Source organism: Macrotis lagotis, chromosome X, assembly GCF_037893015.1.
Source record: "Macrotis lagotis isolate mMagLag1 chromosome X, bilby.v1.9.chrom.fasta, whole genome shotgun sequence".
Taxonomy (NCBI): domain Eukaryota; kingdom Metazoa; phylum Chordata; class Mammalia; order Peramelemorphia; family Peramelidae; genus Macrotis; species Macrotis lagotis.
The window spans coordinates 406431908-406453519 of NC_133666.1; positions in this window are offsets into that span (position 1 = coordinate 406431908).

Below are 21612 nucleotides of genomic sequence, written 5' to 3' on the forward strand. Positions count from 1 at the left end.
TCTTCTTTTTTCCCATTCTCTTAAAATCAAACATAATTTGAATATAAGTGGTTTATCCTTTCTTATTCTTATATCATTGTTCATTTGTGTTTACCTTTTTACATTTCTCTTCACCCCTACTTTGAACTTCAAAGTTTCTATGAAACTTTGGTCTTTTTATCCTAAATAGTTAGGAGCCTTCTTTCATTTAAGATTCATTTTTCCTCTATAGCAGTATATTCAGTTATACTTTGCAAATTATTCCTTTTTTGTAAGCCAATAACCTTTGCCTTCTATTTTTTCAGGTTCTCTGCTCCTTTATAGCTGTTAAATCATGTGTGATCCTTACTGTGATTCTGTGCTACTTGCATTTTTTTCTCTTTCTGGTTGCTTGAAGTATTTTTAGTTTGACCTGGAAACTGGGTTTGGGTTATAATGTTCCTGATAGTTTTCATTTAGGGATTTATTTCAGGAGGTGAATGGTAGATTATTTCTATTTCCACTTTATCCTTCAGTTCTAAGAGATCTTTCTGAACAATTTCCTTTTAAGATTTTTTTGAAATACAATGTCTATGCCCTTTTTTTCATCTTGGCATTTTGATAGCCTAGTGATTCTTAAACTACTTCTCTTCACTCTGTTTTCCAAGTCAATTGTTTTTTGCTATGACATACCTCAAATTTTCTTCTATATTTTCAGTTTTGACTTCTTTTGAGTGTTTCCTATTGCAATATGGAGTCATTGACCTCTATTTGATCCATCCTAATTTTCAGTTTTTTTTTTTTAACTTGAAGTTTATTGCTTGGCCAAGGCTTTATGCCTCTTGTGTCAAGTTGTTCATTCCTTTTCCAATTCTTTCTTCCATAGATCTCATTTATATCCCAATTTTTTTCATCAAGTACTCTCATTTCATTTATGACAACATTTTAACTGCTTTTCAACTTTTGCTGTATTTCTTGCAGGAATTCTAGTTGAAATTTTATCTTTATTATGTTTTTCTCTAAGGTTTTGACTTTAAATGTTTGGGGGGGCATTCTTTTTTTAGGTATGCATCTTGAACTACTTTTAATGGTGAGATATTTTGTTTGTTCATTCTCCCAATCTACTTGCTGACTCTTTTGACTTATAGTGGACTATGCCACACTTCGGGAAGTCAGGAACTTGTACAGCTCAGGTGAGGGCAGTAGCAGTCAGATTTTGCCCTGAATTAAATCACTTGAGTGCTAAAGTTTGCAGATCTCCAGCCTGTCCCTGAGATCCTGGAATAATATAGCACTCAATACCATAAGAAAGTAGCAACAGAATGAGCCCAGACCTCTCCCCAATGTGACCCAACCCATCTTTAGGTTGCTTATCCCAGTGTATAATAAAGTTTTGGCAATATATTCTTCAATCATTTAGGTTTTGAATTTTTTGCTTTTGCTGTTGTTGTTTTGGGCTTCCCTTCTAACATCCTCAAGAATCCTTTCAATGTATGTATAAATTAGGAAGAGACATTCATAGGTACTGGACGTGTGAATATATCAGCAAAAGGAATACTAAATAAGGAAATTTGTTTTACCAAAGCAGGTGGCCACCTTCTCTGAAATTTGTCATCTAACAGTTGCCTAGAGAGCTAAAAATATAAGTAACTTGGACAGAATCACAAAGTCAGTACTCAAATCAAGATCTTCCTGGCATCGAATACAAATGTCTACTGGCCATACCACTGATGTTGCTATCCTCATAATAATGTTATATAGATGAATAATATGCCTTGAGGTAACCCATGGGTTAGAAATTACTAGAGAAGAAAAGACTGAAGAGGACATGATAGAATGAAAACTAACTTTAAGTACTTGAGGAGAATATGAAAGAAGGAACAGACTTAATAGCTATGCCAAATGGTAGGTAGAGTAATGGATCAGCAATCAGGAAAATCTGAGATCAAATTTTATTTCAACACTTCCTACATGATCTTGGATAGGTCACTTAACTTGCTATATTCATCTATAAAATGGGAATTTACCCCCCATCCCATTATTGTCATAGAATAAAAAGAGAAAGCATTTGTAAAGTCCTTTGCAAACCTTAAAGTACTATATAAAGACAATTTAGTTTTAATGGTGGTAGTGGTGGCATTGACAGTGATGGTAGTGTTCCAAGACACAGCTAGATACCCTGGTGGAAAGAGCACAGACCTGGTATCAGGAAGACCTGAATTCAGATCTGGTCTCAAACACTTACTGCTTCTGATGATGAAGATAGTTTAATGTTCAGACAATTCATTTGAGTGACCTGAGTTCAAATCTAATCTCAGACATTTCTTGAGTGACCTTGGACAAGTTACTTATCTAATATTTGCCTCAGTCTCCTCATTTTTGAGATGAGAATTATAACAGTGCTTTGTTCCCAGGGTTGTTGTGAGAATTAAATGAGATAACTTCAAACCACCTAGCATAGTACCTGGCACAGAATAATTATTATAGAAATTGATAATTATTATAATAATTATTACAGTAGACATAACATAAACCAGTGAATAAAAAAGCATAGGGAGGAAAATTGCAGCTTAATATAAATGATTACTGACAAATCATCTAGTTGAACATAAAATAATCTGTTTCTTCACATAGTGAGTTCCCAGTCAGAAGTTTTCAAGTAATGAGTAGATGACTTTTTTCCCTAAGGTTATGAGAAAGATATTTTCTAAGAATCATTTGAACTTTTAGATTCTACAATTTTAAGTATACATATTAGTCATAAGATATATATATATATATATATATGCACAACAAACCATTAGAGTATTTTTTATAAAATTTCAAAATATATTATTTGCTTTTTAAAAAAATAGAAATAGAATCAGAGCTAGACCTATATTCCATTTCCAGGATCTTTTTTCCTGTTTTGGAAAATTTGAATTAGAAATCATATTTTATCTCCAACTTTATTAATATAACCCTTCTCTTAATCAATGTTCTTTTCAAGGGCAGACTTCCTTACCTTTATGGAAAGGTTTAAACACCACTCTATTGCCATCTGCCAGTTACAATTGCCCAACTCATCAATTTTTTACTACCTCTGCTGCTTTGGGCTAAATGCTTTTACCTTCTGAAGACTGAGCAACTCTTGCTATTGTATGACTATTATCCTATGTTGTGATTTTTTTTCCTCCTCAACCTAATGTTTAAATTTATGCTTCTCTTCCCAGACCACAAAATGTGGCACAGTTCATACTGTGATACAAGCTTAATATTTAAGTTCTGAGTTCTACTTCTCACCCCAAACCCATATTTTCCTTCTGGGCTATCAATTTGAAAGAATTTTCTGTTAGATTTTAAACTGGACATTTAAACTGAAATTTAAAATTGAATTGATTAAAATTAAAATTAAAATTAAATTTTTGGGCTGTACTCCTGACTCTTCCAGATTCTGTCTGCAGTGCCTCAGAAACCTCTTCATTCTGGAAACTAACTTCATCCTGTACTGCACACTTTTGAACTAACTACCTTCTGGCTCTGTGGCCTTTCCTTCTGACTGATTTGTTATTATTAGAACCTCAGTTTTAAGAAGGACGTTCAGATCAACCATGTTTTCATTCTTCTCCAAACTGCAATACTAACTTTACCAAACTTTCTCTAACAGAGACCCACCCCACCCTATCAACTTTCCAAATAGAAAATTGTGACTGGTTAGTTCTATAAATTCTTCCAGTAACTAAATCTTTCCCTATCAACAAGTCCCTCCAGCCTATTTTCTGGCCACCTGCCTTTTTCATCAATGTTATCCAAAATCACTTCCAAAGGCTTAAACACCTGTCTCCACCATCCACTCATATTTTCATAGGGCATATTCACTAAAGACCTATCTCTTCTTGGGTTTATTTCACTCTCAATTTCTTTTCTGTAATAGATTCTTTTATCATGTATTACACTTTCCTATTATAAACAAAATTCCCATATATTCTTGATTTTTTTCCTTGAATAACTTGTCTCTCCTTGCTTTAAATGAAATTTGGATTTCACTTGATGAAACCACTTCCCTAGGATCATGCTCTAATAGAATCTTTTGATAAACATTACTATTAATAGGGCAGATTTCTAGGGATTCTTAACATGGGGTCTATGGATAGCAAACCCATCTGTAGACAGATTTCAGAGGGGTCTATTAATTTGGAGAGAGGAAAAAGTTCATATTTATTTCAATATAATTGGTTTCCTTTATAGCTATAAAAGACCAGGCACTTATGTGGGAGATGCTAAAGCCTTGGGAAAGGACAATCTCTGTTCCCTTACAATGTGTGGGAGTCACCTTTTCCATAAACTGTGTGATCCAAACAGATTATGTCTTGAAAATTTCCAGATTGGGACAGGTTCTCCATTCCTGGAAGCATCTAGAGAAGTAAAGCTCCTGTTCCCCTTGTAGTCCAAGAAATGGGCTTGAAGTTTTATAATGCTTTGTCTGTCGTTTTTCCATTCTAGACACAGGCAGGGAGTGCTCAAACTTGGACTCCATGGAAAACTTGGAGACTGGATTTTAAGTCACATGTTGCGACTAGCCCTTCCAGGAAGTGCCAAGAAACCTGGGTGCCCACAGAGACTTCGGATTTGGAATTTTAGAGGTGGCTTGGAATATGCTATATCAAAATTGAGTTAAGCTATGTAATGTAATTCTTTCTCCAGAGACAAAGGTGGTAGGGGAGGATTATGTCCCGATGTGTTGGATGGGGTCGAGCTAGGGGTGAAGAAGCACTGAATAATTGCTCTTATTATGCTTTTTATGTATTTCTTTGAAAAAGCTAAAGTGAATTGAATTATTAAATGGAAGTGGACACAAGGGACACTTAAAATTGGAGGAAATGGAAAGACTTGCTTAAATTGATTCTGAAAAAAGTGAGCAGAACTAGAACATTGTATACACATTTATAGCAATTTTGTGAGATGATCAACTGTGATGGATACAGCTCCTCTCAGCAATTCAGTGATCAAGGACAATCCTGAGAGACCTGCTATGGAAAGGACCACTCACATCCAGAGAAAAAGCTATGGAGTCTGAATGCTCTGAATGCAGAGCAAAGCATACAATGTTCACTTTTTAAAATTTCCTTTGTTTTTTTTTCCTTTTTTTCTCATAATGGTTTTTTGCTCCTTAGTTCTAATTCTTCTTGTAAAACATATTGTTCAACACATTTGTTCATGTACAACCTATATCAGGTTGTTCAATATCATGGGAAAGGGGAAGGGAGGGTGGTAGAAAAAATAAACTTGCAAAAGGATAAATGCTGAAAACCATCTTTGCATGTAATAAGAAAAAATAAAAAAAATTATTTTGGAGGAACATTATCATGAGGGTTCTCTCTGTGTGTGTGTTTTCCTCTGTCTCTGTCTCTGTCTCTTTCTCTCTGTCTCTTACTCTTTCTGTCTCTCTGTCTCATTGTCTCTCTCTCTGTCTCTCTCATTGTCTCTCTCTGTCTCTCTGTCTCTCTCTCTCTCTCTCTCTCTCTCTCTCTCTCTCTCTCTCTCTCTCTCTCTCTCTCTGCCTCTCTCACTTTTTCTATTTCTGTGTCTATCTTCCTATCTTTCTGTCTGTCATCTGTCTCTCTCTCACACACACACACACACACACACGTACACACACACACACACACACACACACACACACACACACACACACAACACAATCTCTCTTGTAAATGACAATTCTACAAAATTCCTACCAATCTTTTTCATTTTTTGAAAACCATGCCATTAAAAGTCATTCTCTATACTAACAAATTTGGGGTTGGTCTTCCATATTCCTCACTAGCCTACAGTCGTTGAACTTAATATCTATCCTAAATATAAATAAATCCAAGAAAAAATTTACATAACATTATTATATATTAAAAGGGAATAACAGTTGTATATAATTGCTGCTTCACACTCAATTATCTTTTTATAATACTATGTTATGTAAATGCCTGTTAATTTTTTAAAAATGATACTATTAAGACATGGATGACCAGAAAAAGAAGTTAACTGGTTAGGTTTGAAGAGCAAAGGAAGTACTATACTGATAGCTACCCAGTATCATATGAAGTCGATCATTTGTGGGGATTTATTGGAAAGACAGGTATGAGTATTACACAGGATTAGAAGGTGTGAGTGGGCTGAGAGCTACGCTGATGAAATAAGTAAGTATATATGGTAAATACAGATGCATTGGAGCATAGGGCAATTTAATATAGTAGTGATTAGACAATTTAATTCTATTGAGAGATGGTACCTATACTTAGGTTTTTATAATTCTTTAAATTTTATTTTATGGCCTATATTTTTGTTAATATCCAGCACATTCCTTTCCAGGCAATGAGAATACTCCAAAGACATTCAGAGTGCACTTCCTACATAGTTTATGATATTGCCCAAATTGAAAAGGCACAACCTAGCAGGTTAGAAAAAAAAAAACACTCTATAGGACTAGTGTGCAAACAGTTCTATTTGTCTATTCATCCACATTAGTTATATCTATACAAAAACAAAAGACAGAATCAACTGAATAAATAAGTTTCAATCTTCAATTAGTTTCAATGGAACAACCACTTGGGTAACTGGATTTTTAACTTTTTGACCAGATGTGCTATATAAACACAGCTTGAGTAGATGGGTTGTTTTTAACAAAAATACTTAACAAAAATTACAGACCTATAAAACCAAATGTTCACAAACTTTTTGAAAGTGCTGTGAAAATACTGTTAACCAGGAAGATCCAAATCAAGTCTGCAAATATTACAAATTTGATTTCAACTTTGTTTTTTTTTAATTTTGCTTTGCTTTGGTTTTTGTTTTCTTAAGCTTTTTGTGCAATAAATTTATATTCTAGATGCCATATGACAAAGATTAGCTCTACCAACCCTATCTAGTACTACATTTTATCCATAGCTTTTAGGGCAGGTAGATAATGCAGTGGATAGAGTACCAGACCTGGAGTTAGGAGGACTTGAATTCAAATTTGACCTTAGATACTTGACTTTATTAGCTATGTGACCTTGGGCAAGTCATTTGACCCTGATTGGCTCTCTTCTAGAACCATCTCTAGTCATCCTGATTCATATCTGGCCACTGGATCCAGATGGTTCTGGAGGAGAAAGTGAGACTGGTGACTTAGCACAGCACCCCCTCACTCAAATCCAATTCACTTGCTTATCATGGCATTACCATCCTGATGTCACGGTCTTCTTCAAGAATGAAGGAGCATCATAGCAGTCATATGATAAATAAGCGGTCTAGCACAGTCATGAAGAAGATTTGAGGGTTCTTGATGGTGCTGCTGTGCCACGTATGTGTGTTTGGGTGTGTGTTTGTATGTTTGTGGACATACGGGAAGTGTACATTTCAAAGACTTGGTCAGGTGGGTTTTTATTTACTGTATAAAAGAGCATGGAAAAAATGTTTGACTGAATATCAAGTTTTGCAAAAGTAATGGCATTGTTTTTCCAACAAGGAAAAAAGCAAAATGTTTGAAATTCCAACAGTTACAGAAATGGAAATGAGACTGTCCAAATTTGAATTCTGCTCAAGGCATTAAAAATGGAATGGATGCCATTTTGAAATATGTTTGTTTGTGTGTGTTTGCCAGATCTTTTTCTTCTTGCCAGTTGCTTGGGGGGGAAAACCCTGAAATGTCATCCAGTCCTAACAGAGGACAAGTTACCCTAAACTTGGACTGTAATTTTTTTAAAAGGAGGAAAATTCCTCAGTGTTACAGACAGCTAAGGGAGAAAACCAAAACCAGGAACATAGTTGGAGTGCTTTTCTCTTTAGAAAAGAAGCAAATATTCTGCCGTTGGCATTTTTAATACACAGCTCTGCCACCACTGCAACACTTCTATGATGTCAAGTTAATACTAAGCAACAAACAAGGAATAAGATCTCATCACAGGAACCTAATAGATGAAACAGATTTTGCTTCTGTTGGCTGTTCAGAATGATTTGACCTCATATGTTTAACATTACGCAAAACTCAGGAAACCACCTCTTGGCCAAAGTGGCAGTTTCTTGCTGAGACCCATTCGGAAATGCACAGAGAGTCTTCATAAAATGGTGAGGTCACTTTCTAAAGGAATTTTACTAGCTGTGCTGCCTGCTCTATACCAACTGTTCTACAGTTAGATATTGGCAGAGTGGCTGGGGCAAAAATGCCATTCCTCTTAGCTGACATTAAAGCAGATGGATTGAAATTACAAAGATATCTTCCTAGGAGCCATGTAGCTCCTGTCCAGAAACAACCTTTAAAAGGAATTGCCATCTAGTTTCAGATGACCCAGAGCCAGGGTAAAATGGTCTTTTCAAGTCAGTCCTTTGTCAAAGGAACATATAACCCTATTGAAATGTAATGGGCACACATATTAAGGGTTCCAGGTTACACCAAAGGTTCAGTGAGCTTGACGAGTGCCATATAAATAAATGAACTTCTCTTTGAATAGAGAACCCTCACCTGTTTCAAGATTAACAAGCCTAAGTGTGGGTCTGAAGAATTTGAATCTGAACCAAAAAACTGTTTATAACCAGAACCTCCCAGAAAAAAAAAAGTATCGTGGATACAAAAGAGTTGTCTTAATCTAGGAATTCGATTCAAGACCATCTAGGATGCTGCTTTACTTTCCCCCTAAATGCATAGGACTATCTTAGGAGTATCTAAAGAGGTGAAGATCTAGAAGGAATACAGGTCCTGGATGGGTTCTAACTGACACACTTGAGTGGATGTCTAGGAAAACCCAGATGCTCAATCATCCACAAAAGCTTCTGCCTGGGATAAAACAGTTGATAATATATGGGGCTGTTCCAGGATGAATAAAGTCAAACACTGGTAGATGCTGCCTAAATAAATACATGAAATCTCATGCCTTGTTGTATGATAGGCTCTGCTTCTTAAAGTGTCTCTGATACAGCTAATTTTAGATTGCTCACAGACTCAAATCTCTATTTGGAATTTACTGAAGCAGGTTTCATTTCTAAGTGAGGTGTCTGAACTTAAGAGACAACATGGTCTCAGGAAGATCAGGATTCAAGCCTAACTTCTTAAACGTTTTCATGGGACCCTAGCAAAATCATGTAAGGAGTAACACATAGAGGAAACACTGTCCTTAGAATCACAGGACTTGACTCTGAATCCTGGCTCTCTGTCCCTTTTGACTTGGATAGAGCACCAGGTCTGAAGTCAGGAAGGTTCAGCTTCCTGAGTTCAAATCTGGTTTCAGGCACCAATTGTATGACCTTGGATAAGTTCTTTAACCCTGATTGCCTCAGTTTCCTCATCTGGAAAATAAGCTGGAGAAGAAAATGGCAAACTATGCCAACATCTTTGACAAGAAAACTCCAAATGAAGTTACAAAGAGTAGGGCACAACTGAAGTAACTGACCAATAAATCATTAAGTCTCTTTAGGCCTCAAGTCATCATCAGTAAAATCAGGAAGTAGTCCTATATGACTTCTAAGGTCTTTGCATCTTCCCCTCAAAACTTTTGCCTATAGTACTAAAATTTATTCCTTTTATTTAAAAAAAAATCAAGTCCAAATTATCTTCCTCCTTTCCATCTATTAAGAAGGCAAGAAATCTGATCTGCATTGCACACATGAAGTCATACAAAATTATATTACTTAAAATTAAAACATTTTCCATTAGACATTCAGGGGGAAATAGGCAATGGGTCAAATCAGACAATTCTGCTATATTTAGTAGTAAATTTGGTGGAATAAAATATTATTGGCTAAAGTTAGTTTTGGGAATAATTCTGGACTTTGATTTCTAGATGTTCTTTTTGTTTTCTGTTTCTACAGTTCATTGAATTTGCTAAACTGAAAAATCTATAAACTCATATTGTTCGGCTTGCTTTCAATAAAGAAATAAAAGACATTTGAAACCCTAATGGCAAAAAAAACTAATCAAATCTGTACCTTCCTTTTTTGAAGGAAATACAATGATATGAAAGTGACACATGTCATCACTGATTTCTAGGAATCAGAGAGAAAATATACAAAAAGTTTAATGAGCAGATGAATCAAAGGAAGTGGTAACTGACATTTTGAGCTAGGGAATATGACAATCAGCAGTTGGTTTCCCAGCCAAATCCTCTTACAAACCTGAAATGCTAAAAGCTTCACAGAGGAAATAAATGCCTTATTCTGAGGAGCAGAGTCTTCAGGGACAGATCTGTTAACCATCAGTGAGTGTGTTTCATCTAGCCGCACATTTCAGACAAGTGAAAGAGAGCTTTTGTGTACCTGCCCACAGACAGAAGCTGGAAACCTTTGGCACAGGAAACTCTGGCCTTGCCCTCAGGCCCTGAAACAGATAACAAATATATACAGTAAATGTATATGGAGAGACACACAGCAGTCTTCAAAAGCTTTCCTTCAGGCTAGTTCTCTGCAATTCATACTTACTGAAGAGAAAAGGGAAAGAAAGTCAACTTCAGGTCAGAAAGGAAGTAGGGGATTTTTTTTTTTAGCAGAGGATTTGGCATTTGTTTTCCAGTCCAATAAAGTCAGAAAAGCTTTTGTCGGCATTCAGTCATTTCATTCATGTCTGACTCTCAATATCCTCATTTGGGGCTTTTCATGGCAGAAATAATGGAGCAGATTGCCATTCCTTTCTTCAATTCACTTTCTAGATGAGGAAACTGAGGCAAAGGAGGTTTAGTGACTTGACTAGGTTCACACAGCTAGAAAGTGTCAGAGGCACTTCTTTTTACCAAATCTTTTTGCTGCCAAGCCAAGAGTTCTATCCACTCACCATCTAGTTGCCAACATAAAGACTCAAAAGACTTTCCAAAGACCATGGATTTTAGTTGAAAGGCAGACTTACCTAGAGAAGTCATCTTTAAATAAAGGTGACTAAGAAGTTACTTACAACACAATCAATTCATATTGCTTTTTGAGTCATTCTAAAGGGAGACAGCATGGTTGTAATGGAAAGAACCCTGACTCTAAAATTAAAAGTTCTGGATTCAAATTCCATATACTACCTCTGGGACTGGGCAAATTCACTTAACCTTCCTGGGTCTCAGCTTCCTCATCCTTAAGAGAAGAGATTGGACTGAATGACCTCAGAGGGAACTTCCAGGGTACCTAAGTATATAATCCAAACGAATATGAAAGAGAATATTAAAGAGATGTTTGACAAATGCTTTCACTAGTGAGAGGCAGGTGGGAGTAATTCAGGTACCACATAAGGTACCATAGACCCAACAACTGCATTGACCAAAGCTGCACTTTGGTCAATCACTATGCTAAAGGGAAAAATGCTACTCAAATTGAAAAGCTATAACCAGAGCCAACAGAATCAGTCTGTTTCCTGAAGCATGAGTCAAATACTCAAGGGCAATAAATAGCCTTATGAGTAGATTTGTTTATATCTGTAGCTGACAAATTTCCACATAGAATAGAAGTAACTTTTCATAAATCTGAATTTCTAAAAATAAAAAGAGTTTTGAAACCACCATAAATTTCTCTATCTGTAGTCTCCGTGTCCGATAAAAAACTGATTTTTTTCCAGCTAGTGGCAAAGAAATGATGTCTTGAAATGCCTAAAAGTTCTAACACTCAGACTGCAATTTAAGAAATAACAATGACCAGAGTTAACATAATTGGAATCAATTTTGCATCTCAATGAGGAACTAGGGTTGGTAGTGCTAACTCTGAAAAGTGTGCTTGTGTATGTATGTATGTATGTGTGTGAGAGAAAGACAGAAACAGGAGAAAGAGATTTTTAATTTCTCCAAGCAACCAGTACATCATGAGAGATGGGGGGAGGAAGAGAATGTCACTGGAAAGAAAAGGAAAGTTTTTAAGGGATGCATACCATGAAGCCAACTAAAATGAGTTTAATTTGCTGTGGCTGTATGACAATACTGAGGAAGGCGCAGTCAATCACAGAGACCTTTCTGATTGTTTCTGACTCGGTAATTTGAGTAGATTTTCTCCATAATGGTGCCTTTTTCACACAGCAGGCACTTTTGAATCCCTCCTGTAAATCAGGGGTGTCTACAGGGATTTGTTTGGCTTTTTCCTTCCTTGTTTCTCCCTCTCCTACTCCCTCTTTTTGGTTATTTGTGAAAATCAAATGGTCCTGCTAATTCTTTTCTGTGAAATAGTTTGGTTGTCAGGCCCCAAAAGTGGCACGTTAATGATTCTTGACAACTTGCTCAATGAAACTCAATCTCCAAGAATATTCACCCTACATCCTGCTTTTTATTCTGCAGGCGGAATAAATTACTTTTTAAATGTTCCTCTTGAGCTCTGGACTTGTAGGGAACAAACCTGATCATTCAAATTCAAGTTTGGCATTCATGTTGTGCCCCATTCACAATGACTTAGTTAGCTCCATACTATATCCACAAATTTACTGAGAACAAATTGGATGCTAATTGATTTACCTCAAAGTAACATAAAATCATTCTCATGACTAGCTTTATTATAATAGTGAAATATTATTTAATTTGTTACCAATTTGGTATGAAAGTCCAATGAGAGACCAAAGAATGATAGGCTTAATTCTATCCTTCTTTCTCAGTTAAAAATTCATTAAGACTACATTGAGAAGTTTGACTTGAGATTATACCAGGGAAGAGAATAAACATTTATATAACTCTATTCCAAGTGTTTCTCAAATATCATAACATTTGATCCTCACAGCAATTCTGGGAGACAAGGATTGTTATTTTTTGCATTTGAGGAAACTGAGGAAAATGGGGGCTTAAGTGACTTGCTCAGGGTCATATAACTCAATGAACTCAGATCTTCCTGACTCCAGTCCTAGCATTCTATTCATGTACTACCTGCCTACAACACTTAAGTCAGCCTATGCCCTATTTATAGCAAAAATCACAAATTTAATTAAATAATAATTACACTAAAAGCCTGTAGAGATTCCATTCACCAGTAGTGAGTAAGCCTATCACATTTTGCAAAACCTTAATATACTAGAAATTAGCTAAAATCCATGGTAAAACAAAACACGCTGACGTATATTCTAAAAAGAAATTGAAAGCATTGCCAATAAAACAGTCCCTGCAGGCCAAGTTTTCTTCTCATGCATGCTCTCCAATAATCCTGCTTTGAGCCCAATTGACATCACATAGGTATTTACTTAATAAATATCACTGAATGAATGAATGAAAAAAAAAATGAAGGAATGAAATGTGATTAAATTCTAGGCTATGTTTTTAAAGCCAATGGACCCTGAATGGAAAATGTTCTTAGAGTTAAAAAAAAAGTAAAAGAAAAAGAAAACTGCTGGAATAAATGTTTTCCTTAAGCTTATAAGCATATGTATTATTATTCATAATTTTCTTTTTATAGAATAATGACTCCCTTGCCTTAAAAAGTTCAAAATACATTACAAACTTTTTGTTAAAATAAAATGCCATGAGCTCAGTATATATGAATACACTCAATGTTTGTGGAATAAGTGAATTATTCCTATAAATATCTTCATGAGCATGAGGCCCTGATCAGCAACCACTGATGTTTTAGTAAATATTTAATAAAAAGGTGATATAAAGATAGTATAAATCACAAAGGAGTCCAATTTATTTTCCTCAAAAGTAGAATTCACTAGCTGTATCAAACATAGAAACTATCCATCTGACCACAAGAAAGTCATGATTTCTATGAATTATCATTTTTTCATGTACAAAAGAAGGGGCTAAAACTCATTAATTCCTCCTATGTATAGAACTGTTATTCTCTCTAAGTAGAAATAATCCCTAGTTAATCAAAAACATTCATTAAAATTTAACATGGGCATGGTAACTGTGCTTTATACCGGTTATACAAATAAATAAAAAAATTATAGTCTAATGGGAGAAAATTTTGAATACCTATAAGTCTATCCATAATTCATACAAATGAATATAAGGTGGTTAAGGATAAATGATAGCTTTTTGTTTCCTATTTAGCAATCCTTCCAAAGAATTCTTAATGAAAAAGAAAGCTCTGTTCCTTATACTTTTTCCCTTCTCCCTATTTTCTTAGCCAGTTCAATAACAGTATCACATTGGAGCCAGGTAACCTTGGGCTCAGGTTGCAGAGGCCACAAGTTCTAGGGTATCCCAACTCATCATAGACACAAAAAAGTATTGATAAAAATGAAATATGAAGAATAAAACAAAATAATTATAAGTGATCCTCACAACCAAGTGAATATCACCCTATTTGCATGAGGCATATTGTGCTGGATAAGGGAATTTCTGAACACACCCAAATTAGATCAGTCAATTGTCCTCACTTATGAGGTGGAAGGAAGATGCTGGGCAGAGGTGGCTGGTTGCCAAATCTGTTCCTTTGACAAACTCAACTCTTCTTCATCAGGATGAGCAGTTTGGGTTTACCCAAGGAAGCTTTGTTAGACCCTCTTTCTCAAAGATTGCAATGGAAAGAAGACTTGTAATGGTCAGAAAAGCTGACAAGAGCAATCTAGGTCTCCAGGAGAACCATCTGTAAGGGAACAGGGTAGCCTGCAAGGCTGTTTGTTTGTTTTAGATTTTTTTTAGGTTTTTGTAAGGCAATGGGGTTAAGTGGCTTGCCCAACGCCACACAGCTAGGTAATTATTAAGTGTCTGAGGTCGGATTTAAACTCAGGTACGCCTGACTCCAGGGCCCGTGCTCTATCCAGTTCACCACCTAGCCATCCCTCTGCAATGCTGTTGTTGAACCACCTTTCTCACTGCCCCCCATCCCCAAGAACCCTTTATGCTTTCAGGGGCCTGCCTTCACCATAGTTAAGGGAATGGTCCCTTTCTCAGGGCCTTTATAGGTAGACTTCTTTGGGATTCTCAAGAGACAACAGCATCCAACAATAGGATGGGATGGGAAAGTGAGCTGTTCTGGATCACAATAAGTGTCAGGATTCAAACTTAAGTCTTTCTTTCTCCAGTCCCGCCTGTCTCCATTGTATCACCTATCTCTGAAAGCTTGGAAAGCATAAATTTGGATTTGGTAACATGTTTTGTTTTGTTTTTATTGTGTAGTAAACTGAGGAGTTTGGTAATCCATGGGTACAATTCAAGGAGCCAGATTTCAGTTCAATGTAAAGTGCTTCTTGAGAGGCAGCTTAACCTATTGAAGACTGGCCACAGACACATACTAGCTGTGTAACCATAGATAAGTCACTTAAACTCTCAGTGCCCTAGGCCAGTATTCTCTAAGCAGTTTTGACAATGTAGCCCTGTCATTAAAAAAAAAGTACTTATTTTAAAATTATATGCAAATATTAGTGCACTGATATGTTACATTATGAACCATATGCAAAAATAGACAATATAAAGGAAACAAAGGTGAAATAATTTCTAAATATTTATTTATTAAGATAAACCTTTTTTATTTCACTAAAATATTAACTTTTAGCAAGAACACTATGGTCAAATATGCTTAGTTCTTAAGCAAAACAAAATTTATGTATATCCTGGCAGATAGGGAAGATAATTATTTTAGCAATAAATATTCAGTTAATTTAATTGATATAGTTAGCCAAGAATGTGAATTTTTAGCTACTTTATTGAAAGAGATACATGATAACCGTTAATAATAGGTCATAATTCAGTTGTTTTCATATTACTCAGAGAAATCACTTTTAGGCTAACTACTGAATCTATAAGCTCACTTGTCCAAGGAGAGTCAAGGATAGGAAACTCCCTCTAACTCTGTAGGCTTGCATCTTCCCTCCAATTAATAGCCAGTTACCTAGATCCCTGAAAGATTTTGACTTGCCCAGGGTCACACAGTCTGTTTGTATTAGAAACATGTCTTGAAACCCAGGTCCTCCTCCATCCAAGGGCAACACTCTGTTTGTGATGTTATATTACCTCTCATGATTTTTTACTGCTCCTAATATGGTTTCTTTAGTGAAGTTCTTTTCATCTATGTTTGATTTGAATTGGTATGTTGCTAGTATTTTAACTTTTGTTTACTTAATAAATTTTATACAATTAGTTCCAGTCAGATGAGATTCGGAATGATTCTACATTCTCTCTTTGCTTTTTCATGACCGTACACATGCATAAAATGTCCTTCCTCTTTCCTTAATTCCTCTAGAATTCACTACTCCATCTTCCTTTCAAACCTTTCAGATGTTTTCTCTTCAAGTTCAGCTGAGATATTCTCTTCCCTGACCCTCCTGACTATAAGTTCTTGAAATTTTTTCTTGAAATTTGTGTTTGTTTTTATACTCAGTATAACCAACTCTACAATATGGCTATTTGTATCCATGTTGTAAGATGTAAGCACTAGATGGTCTATTTCCAAAGATTATTAGAGGAAAAGGAAAAGAACCTAAATGCTTGAAAGTGTTTGTATCAGTTCTCTTTGTGGTGGCAAAGAACTGGAAATTGTGGGGAATGGCTGAACGAGTTGTGTTATATAAGTGTGATGGAATACTACTGTCCTACGAGAAATGATAAGCTCAATGATCTTAAAAAACATAGAAAGACTTGCATGAAAAAGAACAGTGAGCAGAACTGAGAGTAAAAGCAATATTATTTTAAGAACAATTTTGAATTAATAAGTAATTTTGACGATTATAAATACCAAAATTAACTAGAAAGGACATATGAAGAAAGACAGTATCTACAACCAAAAAAACCCTGACAATTAGAAAAATGTATGGTAATCCACTTTAGGGCAGGATGAGTGGGGTAAGGAAAAAAAGAAATTTACACAATAACTTTATTGTATATTTAAAAGGAACAGCAGGATGCACATAACAGTTTTCCAGTTTCATGTGTAATTTTCTTTTTATTATATTATGTCCTGAAAACACTTGTATTTATTCCAAAAATTAAAAATAAATTTTTAAAATTAAGTTATAAGAAGTGAATAGAGCATCAGCCCTGCTGTCAAGAGGACCCGAGTTCAAATCCGACCCTAGATACTTAATAATTACCTAGCTGTGTGACCTTGGGCAATTCACTTAACCTCACTACCTTGCAAATAAATAAATAAATAAAAATTAAGTTGTAAGCTCCATAAGGAAATATATCTTTTTAGTATCATGGCCTAATCAATAATTATTACTATGCATCAGGTACTATGCAAGGACCTGAGATATTAATACAAAAATGTGATAACCCTTGTCCTAAGGGAACTGACATTTTAAAAGGGGTAGTCAATGTGTTCACAGATGAGTAAAAACAGGTCATATGCAAAATAAATGCCCAGTGACTTGGAGTAGAGCTTACAATTAGAGGAAATAGGAAAGGTCTTTTGAAGGAGGTGGTATTAGAGCTGAGATTTGAAGGCTATCAAGGGTCCAAGAAATGAGGCACCCATAGCCTGCACCAAGACATGGAGAAAGGAAAGGGGTGTTAAATATATATGTGATGCTTCTAGACAAGTTTCTAGAGGGCTGAGTATATGAGAAAAATTAATTTGTAATCAGCTTGGAAAAATTGGCTAGAACCAGACTATGAAGGACTCTTTATTGGATTGGAAAATCAGTGGAAAAATCACTGAAAATTCCTGAGGAAAGGAAAGACACAATAAAGTCTGTACTTCAGGAAAAAAATCAGTTGTGCAGAGGATAGATTGGAAAAGTGAAGAGCTAGATGCAAGGAGAACAATTAAGACAGTAATTCCAGCAAATAGTAGTGAGGACCTGAAGTAAAATTATTAATATGAGTGTTGGCATGGGTTACAGTAATCATCCAAATTTATAAAGTCATTTCAACTTTATATAGTTGCATATTTTTAACTCATGATCCTACTTGTAAAATGGTGAAAGTAATAAGCTAATTATTCTAAAACTTCATCAATAAATCAGTGTGTCACACATTGGCCCATGAATTTTGTAATATATTTTTAATCAAATTCTTTAAAATTGAAAAAAATTTGCCTGGACCCTTCAGGGTAGCCCTGTACAATAGTGTACTCATGGGCAAAGGCCAGGTTTGATGGTATTGTACAGAATAAATCCTATCATTTTCTGACTTACAAATTTATAATGGCTTTTACAAGAGTACATCTCCAAGCATGCCCTAGGAAGATGCATTCCAGAAAAATGATATCAAGTGTGAGGTGGTGCCTCTATGATGTATCTACCACCCATGTCTCTTCCCTCCTTTGTTACTTATTTGCTGCTTAGGATCCAAAATGATTGTTAATTGCAATTCAAGCAGAAATCATAATGAAGAGCTATTGAACTTGTCCTTGGGAAGAAGAACAAGAAAATGTTTCCAGACATCTTCAAGCATTCCATAGGGGAGAAGTTTAAATAAGTTAAGTAGCTTATTCAATTTGAGAGCCTAAGAGTTTAATTTTGTATTTAATAAAGTTCCCTCAAAAGCTATTGATGAAAACTTAGTAGATGATATGTGGAAAATATAGTGAACATATATAAGCTGGACACGACTCTGTGAAGCAGAATACTCCATCCTTTTGTCCCATGGGCCTAAACTATTCTTAAACATTCACAATTGGAGTTGAATTCCTAAAGTTAAAACAGTTGTTTTTCAGAAGTCAGCTGTTACAAATCAAATTCTTGGGAAGGCTAGTCATATTAAACCATTACCATCTTAAAGTAAATGAATTAATTAACTTCAGTTGCATTAGCAAGACTCTGAGCCATTGAGACAGAGGAATAATAATTTTTATGGAAAAGTTCTATAGGAAGTAGAGTTGTAAAGGACCTTGGAGATGTTCTAACAAAATTCCCTCACTTTGAAAATGAGGGAACTGGGACTTATCAACTTGTCATTTAACCAAGTTCACAGCAGTAGTCAGGAACAGGAACAAGAACAGGAACAGGACCAGGAGGTGAATACAAGATCTCTGACTTCATTTGGAGAACCATTTTCATTGCATCACAATTGAAAAGAGAATGAAAGAAAAAAATCTGAACCAATGAAGATAAGCTTGAAGAGAACCCTGCAGAGATGGTCTGGAAGCTGGGGGGAGGGAGGAAATAAGAAAGAATGTAGGAGGAGGAAGAAGTGGAAAGAAGATTAAGGAGAACATAATCGTGGCTTATAGACACTGGATAAGATGGTTATAGAAAACATCTTGAAAACTTTCCCATGGTGATCCCTACCATGCTCCCTGCTTCCATTTTTAGAACTATCTATTTGAACTACAGATATTTAGTGAATATAATAAATATTTATACATCAATCATAATCACAGTCTTATTCTACCAAGAATAATCAAAGCAAAAATCACTTACCATTATACAGTAAGTGTAAGAAAAGTAGTACATATTTATATAGTATTTTAAAGTCTCTGAAGTTTTATACCTTTCATTTCAGCTGCATAACAAACCAAGAAAAAATTTATTATTATGCTGATTTTGCAAGATGAGGAAATTGAATCATAAAAAGTTGTGACATGATTGTTGATTTAGAGTTGAAAAAGATGAAGGTTTTTCTTACCTAACCTCATTTTACAGGTGAGGAAACTGTGCCCCAGAGAAACTAAGTAATATGCCTGCCTGTTATCATGTAGTTGGTAAGAACTGGAATAATTTGAACCCAAAGTTTCCTGACTGTAGGTCTCATATTAGAAACATTAAGCTTCATAGTATAAGTAAAATTTATGTTTCCCTCACCTCATATAATGCTCACTATTACTGTTATAATTACAAAACTTATTTACATAGTGCTCTTAAAAATAATCAAATCAATGATTTTGCTTTTGCAAAAGGCCTGACAATCTGCTGCTCTGTGGCTTCACTGACAATTCTGATGGTGAATTCAACCACCATTATCTTTCCTGACCACTATTCCATGTGCTGGGTATGTTATATCCCCTTAAAGAATGTATATAATCTGGCCTCAGACACTAAATAATTACCTAGCTATATGACCTTGGGGATGTCACTTATCCCCATTGCCTTGCAAAAAAAAAAACAAAAACAAAAACAAAGACAAAAACAAGAACAACAAAGAATATGTACACTTTGAGGGTAGGGACTTTTTTAAATCTATATCCCCAGGACCTGCACCAGAGTATTAAATAATTGTTGGTTGACTGAGGTAGCCCAATTCTATTGCTACTTATGTGACTGACCGCATTTGGCAGAGGATTGGAATACTTTGAGATATTAGGGAAATTTGCAATCTGAAATACATAAATGTACTATTTCTCTTCCAAGAATCAACCTCTTAAAGCAAGATGACATTTACTTTTGGTAGCAATTTGCAGAATGATGGGAGCTAAAATTGATAAACAATGAAAGATTGTGGTCAGAAACATAACATTTCTAGTTTTATACTTTGGTGATGACCATGAATGAATTGACCAAGAAAGATCAAAGGAATTAACCAATTTTTATATTTTGATGATGACTGAAGAAATTGGCAAAGAAAGGTTAGAAGTGGGGTGGCTAGGTGGCATAGTGGATAAAGCACCAGCCTTGGAGTCAGGAATACCTGGGTTCAAATCCGGTCTCAGACACTTAATAATTACCTAGCTGTGTGGCCTTGGGCAAACCACTTAACCCCATTTGCCTTGCAAAAACTTAAAAAAAAAAAAAAAAAGGTTAGATGAATTGACCAAGTTTTATACTTCAGTTATAACTATGAAGGAAGTGACCAAGAAAGGTAAGAGATGTTTTGCAAAGTGAAACTGGACTTGTCCTCATTGATCAATTCTTGAGCTACATAAAGATGTAAATTCAGCAAAACTCAATTGCCAAAAAATGGATTGAGAGGTGGTGTTTTCTTTTGCAGGCAAGGAAATCTAGAGTAAATATGGCAGAATGAAAACATTATTTTAAAAGTTAGTATTGTATACACATACAAAACAATATTTAGGACTACTTATTCCAGTTAACAATGTCTTAATGATAAATAGAAATTAATGTAGCAATTAATATGCAAAGCACTCTCCAAACATCTCATTTCATTCTCACAGCATCCCCTTGAAATAAAGTATAATCCACATATAATCAGGCTATTTTACAAATAGGAAAAATAGATTCCTAGAGGTTTAGCAAATTCCCCCAACCAAATAGTTAGTAAATAGTAGGGCCAGGACAGATTATCTGATTATAAATTTAGTAGTCTTTCTCCTTCACCATGAAATAACATTAATAGATGTTTCCATTATCAAATAAGGCATAAAACTGAACAATTAATTTAACACAGCTCTTTCAAACCTGAAACCACCACTAAACTCAGCTTCTTCCTTAATATATATATATATATACCAAAATATTTGTATATACCAAGGATTATTAATCTGTGAACTTTAAAAAACATATCTTGAGAACTATACTTTTGTATAACTAAATTTCCTTCTTCATTAAATGTATTTTAGAATGAATTTGCCCATTTAAAAATTATTTTGAGAGAGCAAATGTTTCAATAGATTGTCATGGGTCCATGTGACAAAAAAAACATTTAAAAATCCTAAGAGAAACTACCTTTAATCTTTCACATTACTAGTATAGATAGTCTGGAAGTGCAACACATAAAGGTAAAATGAACAATTTTAAATCTTATAGGACCAGTTGAATTGAAAAATAGAATTTCAAATCTCTGCTCACTCTTAATACATTATCCTGTGTCCAGGTCTCTTCTAGACCTCATTGTCAAAATTGCCAGTGGAGGGGAGAACATAAGATACATTTTAAATTGTGTGCATTGATTGATCAAATGCAGCTATGATTTGATTCAAACCAGA